At 41.5% G+C, this 19,411-nt stretch overlaps 1 protein-coding gene across 1 annotated transcript in view; it reads right to left on the bottom strand.

The window, feature by feature from the left end:
* The window catches only part of LOC145988222 (melatonin receptor type 1B-B-like), a 96,466-nt gene that overhangs the window by 20,277 nt on the left and 56,778 nt on the right, over window positions 1-19,411 (bottom strand). Inside the window, exon 2 of the mRNA XM_083123069.1 lies at window positions 9,220-9,291. The gene's annotated coding sequence lies outside the window, so the exon portion shown is untranslated. The remainder of the gene's footprint in view (window positions 1-9,219; window positions 9,292-19,411) is intronic.

Below are 19,411 nucleotides of genomic sequence, written 5' to 3' on the forward strand. Positions count from 1 at the left end.
ATTACGTATCACCTTCTTGTACCGGCTCAATCTTGTTTTCTGAGGTGTTGAAAGAGGAACATTCCCTTTTAGAACATTGTAACAACACTCACAGATTGAATTAACTAAGGAAGAATCAGCAGCTTGTAATATAGCTGTGCGAAGAGCTGGTTTAGCATCCGACAAAAGTTGGAGCACTTTAGCGTGTTTCACTCTTGGAGCCATGATGACAGAATAAACGACTAGTGATTATGCTTGCTTTTTTTGTAGGAATATATACATAATTGATATCATCGTCGGGAAATATCCGCGACCGAAAACGTACTTCTTCCGGAGTGTTCTGCTTCAGATCAAACAGCAAATATCCATGGGGTTCAGCGGTGGCATTGTAATATGCATCTTTTATAAAATTTGGATTCTCCGGGTATACTTGTCTAGATAAATAATTAATTTGGGCTCTGTCTCTTGGATTTTTGAAGCATACAATATAATGACTATTTAAAGATATATCCCTATTCCCTTTTCCCTGATGGAATAGATTTTGAGTGATAAAGAAAAGACTAATATCACGATGATGACACCCTTTTGTAAATAAATCTGTGACTCTTTGATCGCATTCCCTCATCTGATCATCGATAATAATAAGATGAGGTCCAGAATTTGGCACAAATTGGTCAATATTAGGCATTCCTTCCCGAAATTGTACAAAACCAGGGAAATCATTGTATGCAGATTGCCATTCCCCGTAGCACACCAAAATATTGTTGAATTTTACATTTACCATTTGGGGTAAACACTGGAGAAAATGCTTCACAAAATATGTCTTTCCACATCCTGATGGACCAGCCAATATTGCAGAGAACGGGTGTTTCCACAAGCACTCCATTTCTCAAACTGTGAAGAATGTTTTAAATTACATATAATATAAAAGTCGAATGTTATGAATATTTTGCTAGTTGTTAGATTTTACTGATATGTTGTATCTTCAAATTACATATATATATTATATTGTATTGTATTATATATATATATATATATATATATATATATATACACACACACATACAGACAATTTTCTTATAGTACAAAATTCATTTTACAACAGCACATCAAATGCCAGATAGCATTGTACGCATGCGCGTTTGTAAACCCCGCCTACATATTCCGAGCATCTGCGTTGTGTTAGATAGCTCTCCATTGTTTCAACAACGATAAACAGCTTGGTGACCCAGATCAAATTGGTTCTGGAATCTACTGTAACGTGTACCGTCTACTTTGAAGTATAAAAAGGTGAGTTGCACAATATTACTATTTAGTGTCCAGCAATGCTGTCGACTTTAAATTTGCTTCACGGGTTAATATCAAATAGAGCCTTTGACAATCATCATGTTGGTGTTTTCGCAGCTAATGAATTACCTGTACATGTGGAACTACCAGCAGCGTTGATTGTAAATACAGATCCCAAAGATAGCCCCGGGAAGCACTGGGTAGCAATTTACATAGACAGTAACTCCCGGGGGGAATTTTTTGATAGTTACGGAAAACCTCCACATGTGCATAACCATTTGCGATTTTTGGAAAATAACTCTAAATTCTATACGTACAACACTCATCAGATACAAAGTTACGGGTCTGTGTACTGTGGGCATTACTGTTTTCTGTATTTATTCCATAGAGCCTCTGGTAAACCCATGCATAAATTTCAAATTTTATTCCCAGTACCGATAAAAAACGACAATATTATATCAACTTATTTGCTGACTCGTAAATTAAATTGATAATACTCGGTACGTATACTAGAAAATATTGACAGTAAATACTGTTTGAAATTTTATACAAGTTACATATAGTCCTAATAGTATATTAATAATTTTGTAGCGTTACAGTTTACAACAGCTTACTTATAATATTTATCTTGTTTTGTGTCTTTACAGAACAATGACGCAATATCCAGAGATGGGATCTTTCAATGCTAGATTGTCCTCTTTCAGAAACTGGCAATCAAAAGAATTCCCGTTTGTAGAAGCTCTGTCCGAAGCAGGATTATTTTACATTCAAAAAGAGGATAAAACAGTATGCTTCAAATGTGGTGGAGGATTATACCGATGGAAATACAGAAACAATCCAATACTAGAACATCGTCGATATTTTCCATTTTGCCCCCTGTCTATAAACCTAATTTCAGATCGACAATGCGGTTGATGTTTTAATTAAATTAATTAATATTTGTTATCCAATATTTTCTCAATATGACGTTTATGATATTCTGCTGATTTTTCTCTCACCATTGATCTTTGTAATGCCCCGCCCCCTCCACCTTTTTTTGTCCAGCACATGCTTGGTTTGCTACGCGCGCATGCGTCTCAAAAACACACCCACGCATTTCTTCAAATGTATACCTGCACGCTGCGACATGCAGTATCTCGCAGTTCTTAGTCATGGAATCCTCTATTTCGATGCCGCTGAAAAAAAAGATTTCAACCGTACACTAATTTCAAGGGGGTTCTTCAGAAAGAGAGCGATCAGCATTTACCTGAAGAACAAAAACAAGTAACTAGTCTTATACGCCAGTCGCTATTATTTGATCACGTCTACTATTTGAATGCTTCGAAAACAAAAGTTATCTCAATCGGACTTTCCTCTCATCTGGATTTCCAACCTGTGGTCAGGCTACACAGAAGCGGGGCGGCCGGTGTTGAACTACAGTTGCAGGAGTGGCACGCTCTTCAGGAATTGTTTCCAGTAATCGACAATTACATCGCTATTCCAGGTGAGCAGCCTCGTGTTTCCTACCCACTAAGTGAGCAACATGAATTGCTGATAACCACACTGTACAATCGCCGTCAGATCATTATAAGGAAGAAACCAGCTTACGGTTCCCTGGAGATAGTGTTCATCGCAGAAAGTTCGTGGCGGAACTTTATGAAGATATTTGTGTGCATCGAGCATGCGAAAGTTATGTGTGAAACAGTGTCGCCGTATCTGAAATCATATTTTGGAAACTGTGTGGAATCTTGCATTCTCGACCTTCGCGAACAATGTTTCGGTTGCACAGATATTTCCCCTGTCCATGCATGTCATAAGGAGAAGTTTGTGCTTTCCCATCTACATGGATGTACAAAACCTGAGCCTTTGTCTATACAAAACATCGACGGAAAAAGACTTTCCAAAGAAGTGTTTGTTTTTTGCGAGAACATGCTTGTGGAAAAAATAGTGAAACATTTTAATTCAGTGGTTGCAGCAGAAAATGGATATGATAGTGACACAATTCCTTATGTGGGTGAGTGAACAAACTTGAAGAATAAAAACTTGTTAAATAACATGCTGATAAACTGGTGACACAATATAAACATTTTACATATGTATGTGTGTGTGTGTGTGTGTGTGTGTGTGTGCGGCTCTTTTGAATTTTGTAAATATTGTTAATAAACAGGGATAAAATATATGTCTTGGCTTTTTTTTCACTTAGCACCCCCTTTAAAAATCCTCATGGTTTATATTTTTACTGGTAACAATCGTTAATAACAACATTAATAATTAACTATATAATGAAAAAGTGTGTATTGTGGACTTGTCGAAGATAAAGCATGAGAGCTTTTCTTCACACTGGTAAAACTCGGTGTTAATAACAACATTAATAATTAACTATATAATGAAAAAGTGTGTATTGTGGATTTGTCGGAGATAAAGCATGAGAGCTTTTCTTCACACTGGTAAGAATCTGTGTTAATAACAACATTAATAATTAACTATACAATAAAAAAAAAATGTGTATTGTGGACTTGTCGGAGATAAAGCATGAGAGCTTTTCTTGATTGATTGATTGATTTAGTTTATTTTACTTCGCGTTTTGTGCCTCTTGGCTAATTTGCGAAGATGGGGATGAGTGATGAAATGATGAAATTGATGAATGGACATTCACAAACAACCAAGCCCGACCAGGATTCGAACCCGGGACCCTTGGCGTCGCAGCGCGATGTGCTAACCACTGAGAGCTTTTCTGCACAGCGCTGGACACGCAAAGGCAAATATCTTTATTTTCATTCTATTTCTAACAATGATTCGCTATTTTTTCTTGTCACTATAAAAAACTAATTCAATTTTTCTTTTATCACATCTGTCGCCATTTTGCTTGTTTTTGTTTAATTCCTCTTTATGCATTGAGGTTAATCGAAACATAACTTTAGACTTTTACATGGAATTGAAACATAGAATCTTGCCTCCTTTGATTGAATCGAACCTGTGACTCCTCTTTGATCACAAAACAATAGTGACGGCCATCTTGGTTATTTTACCTACTCTTTATGCATTTAAGCTAATCGGTACTGGGGCCCCACACGGCAAAACAACAGATTCTAATTTATTCACAACTTTTTTTTTTATTTTAAAAACAACATCATTATCAGCCAATTTGACATTGTGAATCGAACCCGGGGACCTTTTCATTACAGCATAAACATCCTATTTCCAATTAGTTCATTTTCTCTTTGTGCACAAAAAGCTAATCGGAACTTTTAAACAAATACAATTGAATATCCAATTTTCACCAACATTGGGAATCGAACCCTCAACCACTTGGTTAAAACATCTCGCGGAATAAAAAACACCCCCCGCCCCGCCCCCGCCCCGCGCCGCCCCGCGCCGCCCCGCGCCCCGGTCGCCGCCGCCGCTAAACACAAAACGCGGCCGCCATTTTGATTTTATTCAAATACTATTTATGCACAGATGGACTAATCGGGACCTATAATGGCGGGGCAAAACAATTGGCCTAATTTAACTACCTAGAGAGTCGAACCCGCGACCTCTTCATTGCCAGGTGACAACATTAACCACTAACCCAACTCGATTTTCGAACTCAACCATTTTGTTGCCTTTATTTACACACAGGCTAATCGAGACCATTCAATATTGACATCGTCGCCTTGTAATCAACGGGTCCCAGGTTCGATACTCGGTGGAGGCACATAGTGGTCCGAATCACCACTTTTCAACTGTAGCTCCAATCCTGATTAGTTTTGCCGTGCATAAAACAGACTTAAAAAAAACTAACTCAATCTATCAACCAATCAATATTGACTCTACCAGGAATCGAACCCTCGACGCCTCTTGTTTTACAGAGCAATAACCTTAGCCGCTAAACTTTCGGGGGTAAAGCACCTTCGGCGCCATCTTTAAATCATTTCTTCATGTCTTTGAATCATACGCAATGGTTGCGCGCGCATTTCCTCCACACACACACAAACATACGCACGTGTTAGTTTAGCATACATCAAGAAACAACGTGACAAACCCATTGACCCCCCTCCCCCCACCGCTTCCGATGTCTTCAAGGTGATCAGACACGTTCTGCTGACTCAACAATAAAATCACTCGTGGCCCGCTACAACCGGATGTAACTTAACACCAGGCGCATCAAATTTTTGCTGACGCGTAGGAACAAAATGCTGTCATTCTACTGAAAGTTAGAAAGCTTTTTCATTATTAGGCTTGATGTGGTGATTAAATCTCTACAAACGCAGTATTTGTCTCTAGTTGTATAGTATACTATATGTTGTTACTTTGTGTTGACTGATGAATAATATTGCATATAAAGGTAACAGTGCATTTCTTGAAAAGACATTTAAAACGTGAAAGATTTTGCAATTCTTTCTTGCTAGATCATTAATCCACGAAGTTCATTTTCCATCAATCATAATTAACATTATTGTTTCTAAGGTTTTTCGGTCGAATTTGAACCCAACCCTCCCTCTTTCGGAACGCCCTTTGTTATATGTGGGAAATGACAAGCATTTTGTGTCGACCTCCGTGAGTGAGTGGTTAGAACAGCACACTACGACGCCAGGGGCCATGGGTGTTCTTCATCAATTTAATCATTCATCCTCCTTGGGCCTCCCCGAAGGCGTGGTGTTAATGTCGTCAGCTTATAATCAAGGGATTCCGGGTTCGATACGCTGTGGAGGCACATTGTGGTTCGGATCCCACTTTAAACTGTAGGTCCAGTCCCGATTAGCCTATCTGTGCATAAAGTGGACTTAAAACAACAACAAAATCACTCATTGTCATCTTCGCAATTAGCCAGAAGTGGCGGAAAGCGACGTAAAATAAACCAAATCAAACCCACATCAGACAAGCATTTCGAGATACACCCAACGACAACAGGAGTTCATAAAGATTATCGACGTCGTTGCTAAATCCTCTACTTGACTCCAATAGAAAGCTTTTATGGAGTCCATTATTCGGATTGCCTCTAGAGGAAGCAATTGCCTTGGCTACTGAGGGGTGATCCCTGCCCCATTCGTATGAGTGGTATCCTGTTGGATGCCACTCAACATTAGAACAGATTTGCGTGAAAGACTCCGCAGTTTTACGTCTGTCCTCTCTCCGGAAACCTTTCCCTAGCATCTCACCGAGTGCCCATCATGTTCACGGAATGCGTCGGCCACGACTTAGGCGAGCCAACATTTGATGAAAGTTGTATTTGGATTGAGCAGCTGCATCAAAGGCCCCGTTGCCATGACGACAGCCGTACCCTCCTTCCCTGCCCTCGCCCCCTGCCAGGAAAGCACCTATCGCCATCGAGTGGTGGCTCGTGAGAGAGGGGTTTCCAACTTCGATTATTTGTCATTAAACTTTGTGTGCAGTGGAACATGAGGCCTTTTCTTTCCAGTCGTGCTCGGACGTTCATCTGCTTTCTTCGCCGATTCATACTAGAGTAGCTAGGGGTGATAACATTGATTTATTGATTAAATCATTTTAAGTGCTCGAGACATGCCTCGACTATCGTAACTTCAAGTTACTGGTTAGCAGGCATAGAGCAGGTGCGATTAAGCATAGATTCTGCTACTTCTCTTTGCTTATCCTTTCATACTTTTGAGTCTTTATACCAGTAAAAGGTAAAGGTAAAGTGTTCCCCTGTGCATAGCACCACGCCATGAAGTCGTATAGGGGGTGTGGGGGTAACGCCCCACGCTTTCTTGCCCCTGACCGCCTTTATCCCCTAGGGTTTCCCCCAGGTACCCATGTTATTCGACGCAGGGTGGGCGCCGGGGCCGCTTCCAACTTTAGAAAACTTCCCGGATTTGAACCGGCCGGGGATCGAACCCGGGACCTTTAGCATGGTAGTCAGACGCGTTACCGACTGAGCCTATAAAACCAGTAAAGTTTTAAAATGTATCTTTCATTTTACGATTAGTCTTTAGTTTCACGTTTAATGGATTGCTTCGTTTTATTTTACGTCGCTTTTCTTCCACTTTTGGCTAATCCCGGTGATGAGGGTGAATGATGATATGATTAAATTGAAAACGCCCAGGCCTGCATTCGAACCACAAATCCCTCGCACCGTAGCACACCTAATCACCTAAATGTCAACCTTTCTTCCACATAGAACATTCTCGGGCCTCCCCGATGGCGTAGTGATAACGTTGTCGCTTTGTAATCAAGGGGTTCCGGGTTCGGTACCTAGTGGAGGCAGATTGCACAGTGGTTCGGATCCCACTTTAAACTGTAGGTCCGATTAGCCTATCTGTGCATAAAGTGGACTTTACACAACATTTCAAACATTCTGTATTCTTCAAATCAATGGATTTTATTTTATTTGTTTAGTAATTATACGTAGTTGGTTACAGTGGCGTTACCAAAGTTATTGTGAAAACATGAGATGGCAACACTGAGGAGAAGAGCGCCGTGAGGGGCAATAACACTCGAGGAAATCTCACCTCCAGCATCCACGACGACACAATATCCTCCAGGATATTCCCCGGAAGAAGGATCCCAATGAATTTTCACCCTCGCTTGTTGCCAACGAGGAAGCAAATGGCAAAGTGTTTAAATGGAGACGAGGAAGCTTGTTAGGACGAACGGAAGATTCTGATGCAGATGGAGAGGTTTATCCAATGCTCTCTCTTAGGATTCATATTAACTCCATGGGGAGAGAGAGTTCTGGGAAACAGGGAAATTCTTCATGACGCACTTGGAAAGATGCAAGCAGGGCCTCCCCGATGGCGCAGCGGAAGCGTCGTTCCCTTGTAAACAAGGGGCCCCGGGTTCGATACCCGGTGGAGGCACATAGTGGTTCGGATTCCACTTTAAACTGTATGTCCAGTCCCGATTAGCCTTACTGTGTATAAAGTGATCTTAAAACACTAACTCAAACCAAACCAAAGATGCAAGGAACTACTACATTTTCAACAGAGAATAACTTCTCACCTAGTGGGAGGAAAGTTAATTTTATTTGCAGTATGTACGGTCACTGACCATAAACATTGAACACCTATATCCTAAAATATTCGCTTCTCTGCAAGGCATTATGTGTGCTGCATAAATGGATTTGCATAGCAAATTTTCAATGGCAACTTGTACCACCGCCGGAGACGTAGGCAACACACATAACGCCTTGCTGGGAAGCTGGTATTTCAAGACCTAGGTGTCCCATTTTTATTGACGGTGAGTGTACAGTCACGTGAGCCACGGTAGTCTAGTCATAAAGCGTCCGACTACCACGCGGGAGTCCCTGGGTGGGTGACCTAACTTCGGAATTTTCCTGCCTTGTCCCCGCATAAAGCGGATCTGGGGCTCATCCAGTTTCAATTAAATTGGTATCTGGGGGGTTAAAGGCGGCCGGAGCGTGGTGCTGGTCACTTCACCTACAACATGTTCGAGATCGATAGAATGTGTGTGGAGCCCTCCCCCTACGTCACCCTCATGACATGGTGCAAGTGTACGGGGAACTTTACCTTACCTAATGTACAGTCTCAGGCCATAAAAATGGGATCTTGAAATACTCTCTTCTCTCGAAGGTGTTATGTGTGTTGCCTAACTCCACGGCGATGAGTGGATTTTAATAGCAAATTTTCAATGGAACTTCCACCTCCTCCGTAGAGTTAGCAACACACATAACGCGAGTATTTCAGCATCTAAGTGTCCCATTTTTATTCCCGGTGACTGTACATAAGCTGGCGTCCGCAAGGGGGGATCTGATGGGGCTACAGCCCTATCCAAAGTTTTGAGAATATCAAAATTTCCAAATGAAGGCAGTAAAGATCTGCGGAAACAAAATGATAAATACAACCCGCTTAAAATTACCCTAAAATGACCTTAAAACTAAGACTAAAAATGGTAATTACGAAATATGTTATTGAGTATCGTGCCCCTTCTCACTAGAACATAGCTCCTTAATACCAACCTTTACAATTTCAACAACAAGAACAACAGCAGCTGCTATTTAACTATAATTATTCTCACCTTTTTCTCATCCCGAATTATCACTCAGGTTGTCTTCAGCCCCTTTGCATCATAGTAGATGTAAGAAGGATTCTGGAAGAGAAAGATATATATTGTGTAGGGTATTTGTAATGACTTACGTCACATAGTTCTATAGTATATATATACAGGGTGATTCTAAAGGTATAGTACAAACGAAAACCACAGATACCTCCCATGAAATAGAGACGAAAGTTCCCCTTCCACTTTGCCGAAAGATGCCTCCGTGAGGAGCTAGACAACGCCGAAAACGTGTGAAAATGAACTTCACACCTCTGTACAGCCAGTACCAGTGAAGATAGAAAGGCGGAACAAACGAAGTCAAAAGGAACACCAAAGTCGCCCATCCGAAAAACACTAGGCGGCAGCTGCGCAACGCATGCGCATGGGGTTCCACAAAGGAAATAGGAGTGTCCCGCAAGACAAGTGAAGGGAAAGGGTAGCGATCGACAACGGTAGGGAGAAAAGAAGCAATGAAGCATGAAGTAACAATTGCACAGCGGGAAACAAACACATGCAGCGCGTGGGGAGTCCCCAAACACAGTGGGGAGACACCGCAGCAAGAACAAAGCACGGTTCAACAAAAGAGAAAGAGGACCGGACGGGGAATGGTACCTGTCAAGGAGACAACAAATGCGGGACTAGGGATTCCCCGTAGCAGCACCGAGGGGATGTCACACAGAGGTCGTGCGCCAGCAGGACAAACACAGCAACTACGGGCACAGGAGGTTTATTGCCACGCAAAGGTGCACTTACAGATAGGAATAGTACGTAGTACGTAGTCGTACCCCGGACTGACGTTGTTACAAAAGTTGCTCAAATTGACGACCACCACATTTAATGCAGGCATTGCAGTGTCGCAGGAAATTCTGGCGAACCCTATCAAAAATCCCTGGCATGGTACACACCTCGGCCGATCCTGCAAGTATCCGCGCTACCAATGTTTCCTTGTCAGGCACCGGGGTCTCGTAGACGAGTGTTTTCACATGGCCCCACAAGAAGAAATCCATTGGTGTGAGGTCAGGCGAACGGGCGGGCCAGGGGACGGGGCCCTCTCTGCCGATCCAGCGCTGTGGGTAGGTACGGTGCAAAAGGGTTCGCACTGTGCCATCAAAATGTGCAGGCGCTCCATCCAATTGAAACCACATACGATGTCGCACGTTGAGGGGTACATCTTCTAGCAGCTCTGGAAGGACTGATGCAAGAAAGGTGCGATAGAGGCGGCCATTTAAACGTGGTGGCAGCAGGTATGGACCGATAATCTGTTCATCGATGATACCTGCCCAGATATTCAGTGCAAACTGGGTCTGATGGTGCACCTCGACTGCTGCATGTGGATTTTCATAATCCCACACATGGCTGTTTCGGTAATTGAAGATGCCCTCACGGGTGAATGTTGCCTCGTCCGTGAAAAGCACATGGCGCAAAAAACGGGGATCGTCGGTACAAAACTGCAACAGTCGTTGACAGAATTCCACACGTCGTGGGTAATCCCCAGCCTGCAACGCGTGGACTCGCTGTGGGTGATAGGGATACAGCAGATCATCATGAAGGACACGCCACACTTTCGACTGTGATACTCCCACTGCACGTGCAATGCTACGGGTGCTAGTGGACGTGTGTCGTTCACGCGAGCAAATACGTCCTCCTCGACCGCCGCGGTGCGCACATGTCTTGGGTGACCGACATGATGGCCTGCACGTAACACACCCGATTCACCAAGGGTACGGTGCACGTTCGAAAACAACCTGCTGTCGGGTTGTCGCCTCTCCGGATACCGTCCGCGATAAAGGCGTGCAGCTGCTCGGCCATTGCCATCTGCAAGGCCGTAGACAAAATGCATGTCCCTCAGCTCTACAAATGTGTAGCGTTCCATGGTACGGTGAGGATAGTGCCAATTATGGAATACTGTACTGCAGTGCACAGGTGGCACACACACACACACTGGTCACAACGGCTTCGAAACAACGTACTCAATTGTCGTACGTCAAGCACACCACCACCGCACCGGCTCTTTCACTGACACGCTCCCTGACGCTGCACTTCCAATCAGCCCACACGTCCGCACGGCGCTGTGGTACAATCAGCTGACGTTCCTGAGCCACCCGTGCCTGTGCTCTTCACTACCTGACCACTGCCGTCAGGTGGGGCCATGTACTCTGGGGCCTTGTCATCGTGGAACACATGTAGCGTCCTTCATTCTTGCCCCATTCACCCACAACACGTACTTCGTCCGTCTTGCTCGAGCCGGCGGGGAGCACTACGTACGATCGTGTGGTGTTTGTGTACACCAATGTGGGGTAACCCAGCAGTTGAACAGACGTGCATACCCCCACGTAGCTTCATTACACGAATGTCCCACGCAGTTTATCTGTCCAGCCTTGCTCGGCCCGGTCTCACACACACGCGGCAGAGTGCGGCTGCGGTGGTGTGAGGCCACGCTTGGTTTCGGAGCGGAAGGCTGCGGCCGAGGAGGGACTCGAGTTGTTCGGCTGGGGTTGCGCTCGGAAGCAAGCAGCCGCGTCAGGTCTGGGAACGGTGTACCTGGTGATCGGGATGGAAACATTCCGACCTCGTCCATTAGTGTCGTCCACCGTACGGAGTGGTGGGGTCCGTACGACACTCCAGCAGCCTTTCGCCCGCTCCCACCCAGCGATGTGCCTCCGGCTTCATTTCTAAGAGGCTGATTGGGCCCCATCACGACGTTTGTTACAACGTCAGTACGGGGTACGTGGTCCTATTTGTACGTGCACCTTTCGTTAGCAATAACCTACTGTGCCCGTAGTTGCTGTGTTTGTCCTGCTGGCGCACGACCTCTTTGTGACATCCCCTCGGTGCTGCTACGGGGAATCCCTCGTCCCGCATTTGTTGTCTCCTTGACAGGTACCATTCCCCGTCCGGTCCTCTTTCTCTTTTGTTGCACCGTGCTTTGTTCTTGCTGCGGTGTCTCCCCACTGTGTTTTGGGGACTCCCCTTGCGCTGCACCGCCAGCGCCGCCATTTCTGCCCCGAACCATGTACGCGTCTGTTGCCTGTCGAGTGTCACGGACCACTTTGCTTGCATTCTCGGTGTGTTTTTACATCCTACGTCGTCCTGCCGTGGTTCTGCAACCCCGCACTACTTTTCTCGACTGCACTGCTTCAGTCATGGTGTTTGTTTCCCGCTGTGCAATTGTTACTTCATGCTTCATTGCTTCTTTTCTCCCTACCGTTGTCGATCGCTACCCTTTCCCTTCACTTGTCTTGCGGGACACTCCTATTTCCTTTGTGGAACCCCATGCGCATGCGTTGCGCAGCTGCCGCCTAGTGTTTTTCGGATGGGCGACTTTGGTGTTCCTTTTGACTTCGTTTGTTCCGCCTTTCTATCTTCACTGGTACTGGCTGTACAGAGGTGTGAAGTTCATTTTCACACGTTTTCGGCGTTGTCTAGCTCCTCACGGAGGCATCTTTCGGCAAAGTGGAAGGGGAACTTTCGTCTCTATTTCATGGGAGGTATCTGTGGTTTTCGTTTGTACTATACCTTTAGAATCACCCTGTATATATATATAACGTGATTTTTTTTAACCTGAATCATTTGAATATCTCGATAAAATATCATCCTACAAAAAAATGTTCCAAATAAAACGTTTATAGTTTTGAGGGGGAAGTTTAGTGGTGCAACAAAAGAACACCCCCTCCCCCTCATGTAGGTGTGGCGGGGGTAACTTTGAAATTTCAAATAGAAACCCCTATTTTTTATTACAGATTCGGATTTTACGGGGGAAAATACATAAGTTTTGTCTGAAACATTTTTTTCGATTCGTGATAGATGGCGCTATAATCGACAAATTTTCATTTCTTGAATGTTTACACTAAAAACCAATGTATTTCATTTCCCAATTCATTTAAATTCAAAAAATAAAACATTTTTGTTCCAGGACTTGAAATTGTTGTAAAACAAATAAATTTATTTTGAAAATACAAAATTACTCTACAATTCTTAGCTCTAGATATCTCGATGGCTAGTAAACTACATTCACTTCTCAATTACATTAAGTGTTCAAAATTGTGACCTTCAACTTCAATACATTTATTGATCCGCGCTTCGAATGAATGTACACAACTCAAAAGTAATTTAATTTAATATAATACATACTATGTAATAATAAAGAACCTCTCTTTATATTTTAATTATGGCACAAGCGTTTTGGATTCGCTCCATCGTTGGCAATTCTAGATACACTTTATCTTTTAGGTAGCCCCACAAAAATAAATCTGGTGAAGTAAGATCTGGTGATCTGGCAGGCCAATTTACAGGACCAGCTCTGCCGATCCATCGGCCATTGAAGTCAGGGTCGAGTACTTCACGTGCTGCTCTCGAATAGTGCGCTGGACATCCATCCTGCTGAAACCACATGTTCTGTCTCAGTTCCAGGTTAAGATCTTCAAGTAATATTGGCAGTTCATTTTGAAGAATGTCTGTTGACTGTTGACCATTCAAATTTCCATCAATGAAGTAGGGACCGATGAGTTTGTCATCAATAATTCAACACCACACGTTTACAGTCCGTGGACGCTGATGCTGAACTTGGCGCAGCCAGTGCGGATTTTCGACACTCCAGTAATGCATATTATGCCGATTGACCGTTCCGTGGTTTGTAAAAGATGACTCATCAGAGAACAATACCAGACGAAAGAAATTTGGGTTTATTTGTATTTGTTCACGTGCCCACTGACAAAACGTCACTCGATTTTGAAAATCATCGCCATGAAGTTCTTGATGCAGTGGCACATGATATGGATGATATTTATGACGCTGTAAAATCTTCAAAACACTGCTCTAGGACAATCCGGAATTTCGAGCTACTTCTCGCGAGCTGACATGAGGATCATTGGCCACAGCAGCTAACACATTAATTTCATTTTCTTCTCCAGTAACTGTTCTTCGACGGGTCCTTTGTTTAGGTTTAACACTTCCTTCAGTAGTAAATTGATTGACTGTACGTTGAAACGAAGCGAAAGAACGCACCCTGTCTGGAAAACGCTGAGCATAAACAACAACAGCTTGACGGAGATTCCTGTCAGATTCTCCATACACGAGAACCATTTCTATTTTCTCTTCTTTCTACAGTTAATACATCCATTGATATTAAAAAGTATCAACAGCTTAGTCAAATTAATCGCTCTTGTCGCAGATCATTCTTGTGATCTAAAAAACAATGAAAAACAAACAATGATAAACAAACAATGATTTAACAGGAAAAGTCTAAAAAGGAACTGTTTCTTGACATTGTTTTATTCTTTTTCATTTTTTTCTGTTGTAGCTTTGTTAAGCATCTTTGACACAACAATAAAAAAAATAAACAAATATCGAATGTAACTTTTAAATGTTGTAAATAGGCGAATTACCAGCTTAATGAAATCTCAAAAGATTTGTCAAGAATTAGTACAAAGTTCATGCACGAGAATGTTTTATTTTTGAATTTAAATTAATTGGGAAATGAAATACATTGGTTTTAAAGTGTAAACATTCAAGAAATGAAAATTTGTGGATTATAGCGCCATCTATCACGAATCGAAAAAAATGTTTCAGACAAAACTTATGTATTTTTCCCCGTAAAATCCGAATCTGTAATAAAAAATAGGGGTTTCTATTTGAAATTTCAAAGTTGCCCCCGCCCCACCTACATGAGGGGGAGGGGGTGTTCTTTTGTTGCACCACTAAACTTCCCCCTCCAAACGATCAACTTTTTATTTGGAACATTTTTTTATAGGATGATTTTTTTTTTCAAGATATTCAAATTATTCAGTTTAAAAAATCACCCAGTATATATATATATATATAGACATTTGACATTTGTCGTTTACAACTTATTATTGTTAGAATTCAAATGTCTCGTATGTTCTGTTATTAATCAGATTAGTTTAAGAGAAGCTTCTTCATGGACACAAATGGGTTGGAAATAACCCGTTGACTTTCAACGGAATCGTTACAACCCAGAAGTATCCATGACTATACAACAAATTCATTGAATATGGATTTTTTCAAGGAACAAAAAAACGTACAAGTTGCTACTGAATTTACTCCAAAACCGCCATATATGTACTCTATGGGTAGACCTTCTAATCAGAACATTAGTTCATTCGTTGTACAATTTTTAATGAAGTACTAATGAGGATAATTTGTATCAGGACTGTGGGAGAGGAAAGAAGAGTTTACGGCATTCTTGTTGGGGAACCTGATGGTAAGAGTCCAGTAGGAAGGCCAAAACGAAGATGGAGGGACAACGTTGAGATGGACCTAAAGGAAATTGGTAGGGATGGAAAAGAGTATTTAGATCTTGCTCAGGATAGGGACAGATGGAAGGCCTGTGTTGCTGCAGACATGAACCTTCGGGTTCGAGAAGGCTAGAGAGTTAGTTAGTTAGGACTGTAGCTATAAATTCATAGTACCTGTGTTTATAAAATTTTCTTCACTCTAATAAACTTGATGGGAAAATAGTGGACTATTTCAAATTTAAAACGAAGTTATATAACAGTGAAACTGCACAATAAATTAATTTTAAACTACATTGACGCCAACTTTTGAAAAAATGTGAGTGGGCTGTACTTAGAGATTTGGTGCATAAATGTATGAACCACATACCCCGTGCCACAAGCCATTGTCCTCTCTTATTTGCACAATGACAATATGACCACGGACAGTGTAAATAATATAGAACACTGGCAAATTATCAAATTAGAGACATAACAAGTTATTATAAACAGTAATTAAGTTCTGAGAATTCTTAAGTATATAATTGTGAAACCGTTTGTTTGGTTAAACGAGGAGACTTTATTTCTAAAATATAATAACAATACGGGGCAAATTATTGAGCCTTACAGGTAAAAATAAACTCGCCACGTGTTTACGTAAGTCCTTTTTATAGAATACATTTTATCCCGTATGTTCTCATCCAATATATATATATATATATATATATATATATATAGCCCCAATCCCACTGACTCACTGACATAAATGTTCTCCATGAAGGAAGCCCCGGAGGCAAAAAACGCCCGATTACGACCCCCCATGAAATCGTCCCAAAAAGCCGAGAAAATTAAAAAATCGTTCAATTAGCCCTTCCTTAAGGGTGAAAATGCCCTTTTCTCACGTCCTTAGCAACCGTTGCCACGGACATTTTTTGCAGCACACATTGTTTCTTTCAATTCTTAATTGTCTAGCTACATTATATTTCTCACAGATCAATAGCACACAGATGAATGAACTCATGGTTTTGAAAAGGTGCGTGAAACAAGGGTGACATCTACATAGTAAGGAGTTTCAGCCCAGATACAATTAAGTATATATTGTTATAATCAATGCGTAAATATCTACATCGTGCTTGTTTCAACTAAATGTTTAGGGGGTATAATGACATGCAATTCCTTAGAGCTTGCCGCGCCTGTTGTTGTCCATGGGAACGGACGTTGCTAGGGAACTTAAAGAAAGTTTATTTTCACCCCGAAAACTACTGTAAGGGAATTATGCTAGACTCTTCGAATTTCAAAATGCGAGCATCAGAATTTATGACAGAGGCAAGGTAGGCAAAAGAGGGGAATGACGGAAAACAGTTATTATCCAATTACGTTCAAAAATGTGAAAATGACAAAAGAAGTAAATATAACATTTTCAATTTAGTGTCGCAATTTAATTCGTAAATGCAAAACATCCAACTACTTATCTTGAAACGGTTATTACTTACTCAGTTCATTATTAAGAAAATAGACAATAATAGTTTGAATATTTGTACCTTATTAGAGCCCATACACACATAAAGTTACTTTCTAAACTTTTCAAACTTATACATATGTTCCCCATCATCCAATAGAACATGCAGACATTTTCAAAGTCATTAAGATCTATGAAGAACCCCATCTATAACATGATTGCGACCACAACGTGGCCGAAGGTCACGCATGCGAATGTACAAGACGTGGCCAAAGGCCACGTCGAAGGTACGCGAGTTTACATTATAAAAATGGAAGTGTGTGATAGGCTATAGAAGAGATCTGATTGGTTTGGTTTATTTTACTTCGCCTTTCTGCCACTTTTGGCTAATCGCGAAGATGAGGATGAATGATTTGAAATTGATGAAGGGGCACTCACGAGAATACCCATGCCCAGACCGGGATTCGAACTCGGGACCTCTGATGCCGTAGTGCGTTGTGATAACCACTCCGCCGCGTAGGTCGGTGATAGTAAACGGCTAGACTGAGAATCGTAAACTCCTTGATTTACAATAGCTTATGTTAAAGCGTTCTATTTCACGCAAAACATTCTAAAGATCACCTTATTCTCTGTACAGATGTGGGCAGCAAAATTTCTCAGAATTGAAGATATAACGTTTCATAGGCGCGACATTCGTCTGCCTAGCCGCAACATATGGTCGCTACTGGTTTGTGGATTTCGGCACCTGCGTGAGCCACCTGCGTAACGCAATCATAGAATCTCATCCCGCTTCTTCTCTAGTCTGCACCAACTGTGAGCAGTGTCGCACATCATAAAACGATCAATAGGTGAAATTTCTCTGGACGGATGACGCAAGGGTAGCTATATTTAGCGTTCTTTTGACGATGAATCTTCAACTTCCGTTTGCATTGGAAGGAAAACAAATCAACGCTCATTATTTCAGAAGGAACAATAATGTTCCAAAATTGGGTTCAATTGGCATTTCCATCAGTTGAGCTATATCTCGAAGGAGGAGTGGTTAAGGCAACGGTATGCGAAGTCAGAAGACTAAATGAATCTGGGTAAAGCTCACACGTGTTCTCTTGTCTATTTTATCAATTCATCATTCATTCTCAACGTCGTGCTAGTTTAGAGAGCTCTTTAAAATCTTCCATTTCATGAACCCATAGTTTGACTTTGAATTTGGGTTCTTGTTATAAGTCCACTTTATGCACATAAGTAGTGTAGTTGGTGCTACTACTGGGACGAGAAATGATGAACCCCCCTCAGGTAGATTTGGCTACACTTAAAACAAGCTCAACATGCCCATATGAGCTTTTTGCTCAAGTGTGGAACCCTGTCTAATCCAAGATTTTTGTAAAAATGCCCTCGGGAAGTTCCTGTGAAATGATGAGCCCCCTCAGATTGATTTGTCCACACTTACAAAAGGCACTTCTGTCAGATTGTTGTCCATAAGCTTGTTAAAAATATGCCTCTTTTGATATTGTTTTGGTTACACCTAAAACTAAGCTCTTGCATCATGTTATGCAACAAATTATGATGCAAGAGCTTTTGTATTATGCAACAAATTATGATGCAAGAGTTTTTGCATTGTGCAACAAATTATGATGCAAGAGCTTTTGCATTATGTTGTGCAACAAATTATGATGCAAGAGGTTTTTGTATTACATATCAGTTAGTATTGTGAGAGTGGCTGAGGAGTACAGATGTGTTGTTGCAGTGCTCCTCTTATTTTTTTTAAAAAAAGCACAAAAATATAGCAGATTTGTATAAATTGAATTATAGGTTTGTTTGATTCAATATATAGAATTTTCTAATATATTGAACAAAGGGTTTATATTTGCCCTAGTTTGTTATACAAGATCAATACATGACACATGGTATTAGGTCAATGCCTTTCCATGCACATCACGACATGCCTGTGCAGACATGCAATTGTGAAAGGTCAGTGCTTCAGTGGATCAATACTTATTCTATCTTTGTGCATGTAGGCTATCCTGTACAACCTGTCATAGGTTTATTAAGTATAGAGTTTTGATTTGAACCCCAAGAAATTTTATATAAATACCAAAGCCAAAAATATTAACACACATACACACACACACACACACTAAGTATACAAAGCACATTGCTGAACCCAACTGATATTTTTTATTAAGCATAGAATTTTGATTTGAACCCCAAGAAATTTTATATAATAAACAACAAAAATGCCAAATCAAAAATATTGTAATCAATGCAATAAGAATATAACCAGCCCCAATTGGGCTAGGCATCAAAGGAATTGTAATCCAGACAAATGCAGAACTCCCACAAAAATATGCCCCAAATGCCATAGAAAATATAGCATGGAATACTTCACTTATAAACATAAAGGTACTTGTTCTGCACAGTCATCAACATTGCCCCCACAACCATCTACATCTGGTCTGAAAAGAAAGCATGAAGCACCTGTTAATGC

Source organism: Lepisma saccharinum, chromosome 5 (genome assembly GCF_977018435.1).
Source record: "Lepisma saccharinum chromosome 5, izLepSacc3.1, whole genome shotgun sequence".
Taxonomy (NCBI): domain Eukaryota; kingdom Metazoa; phylum Arthropoda; class Insecta; order Zygentoma; family Lepismatidae; genus Lepisma; species Lepisma saccharinum.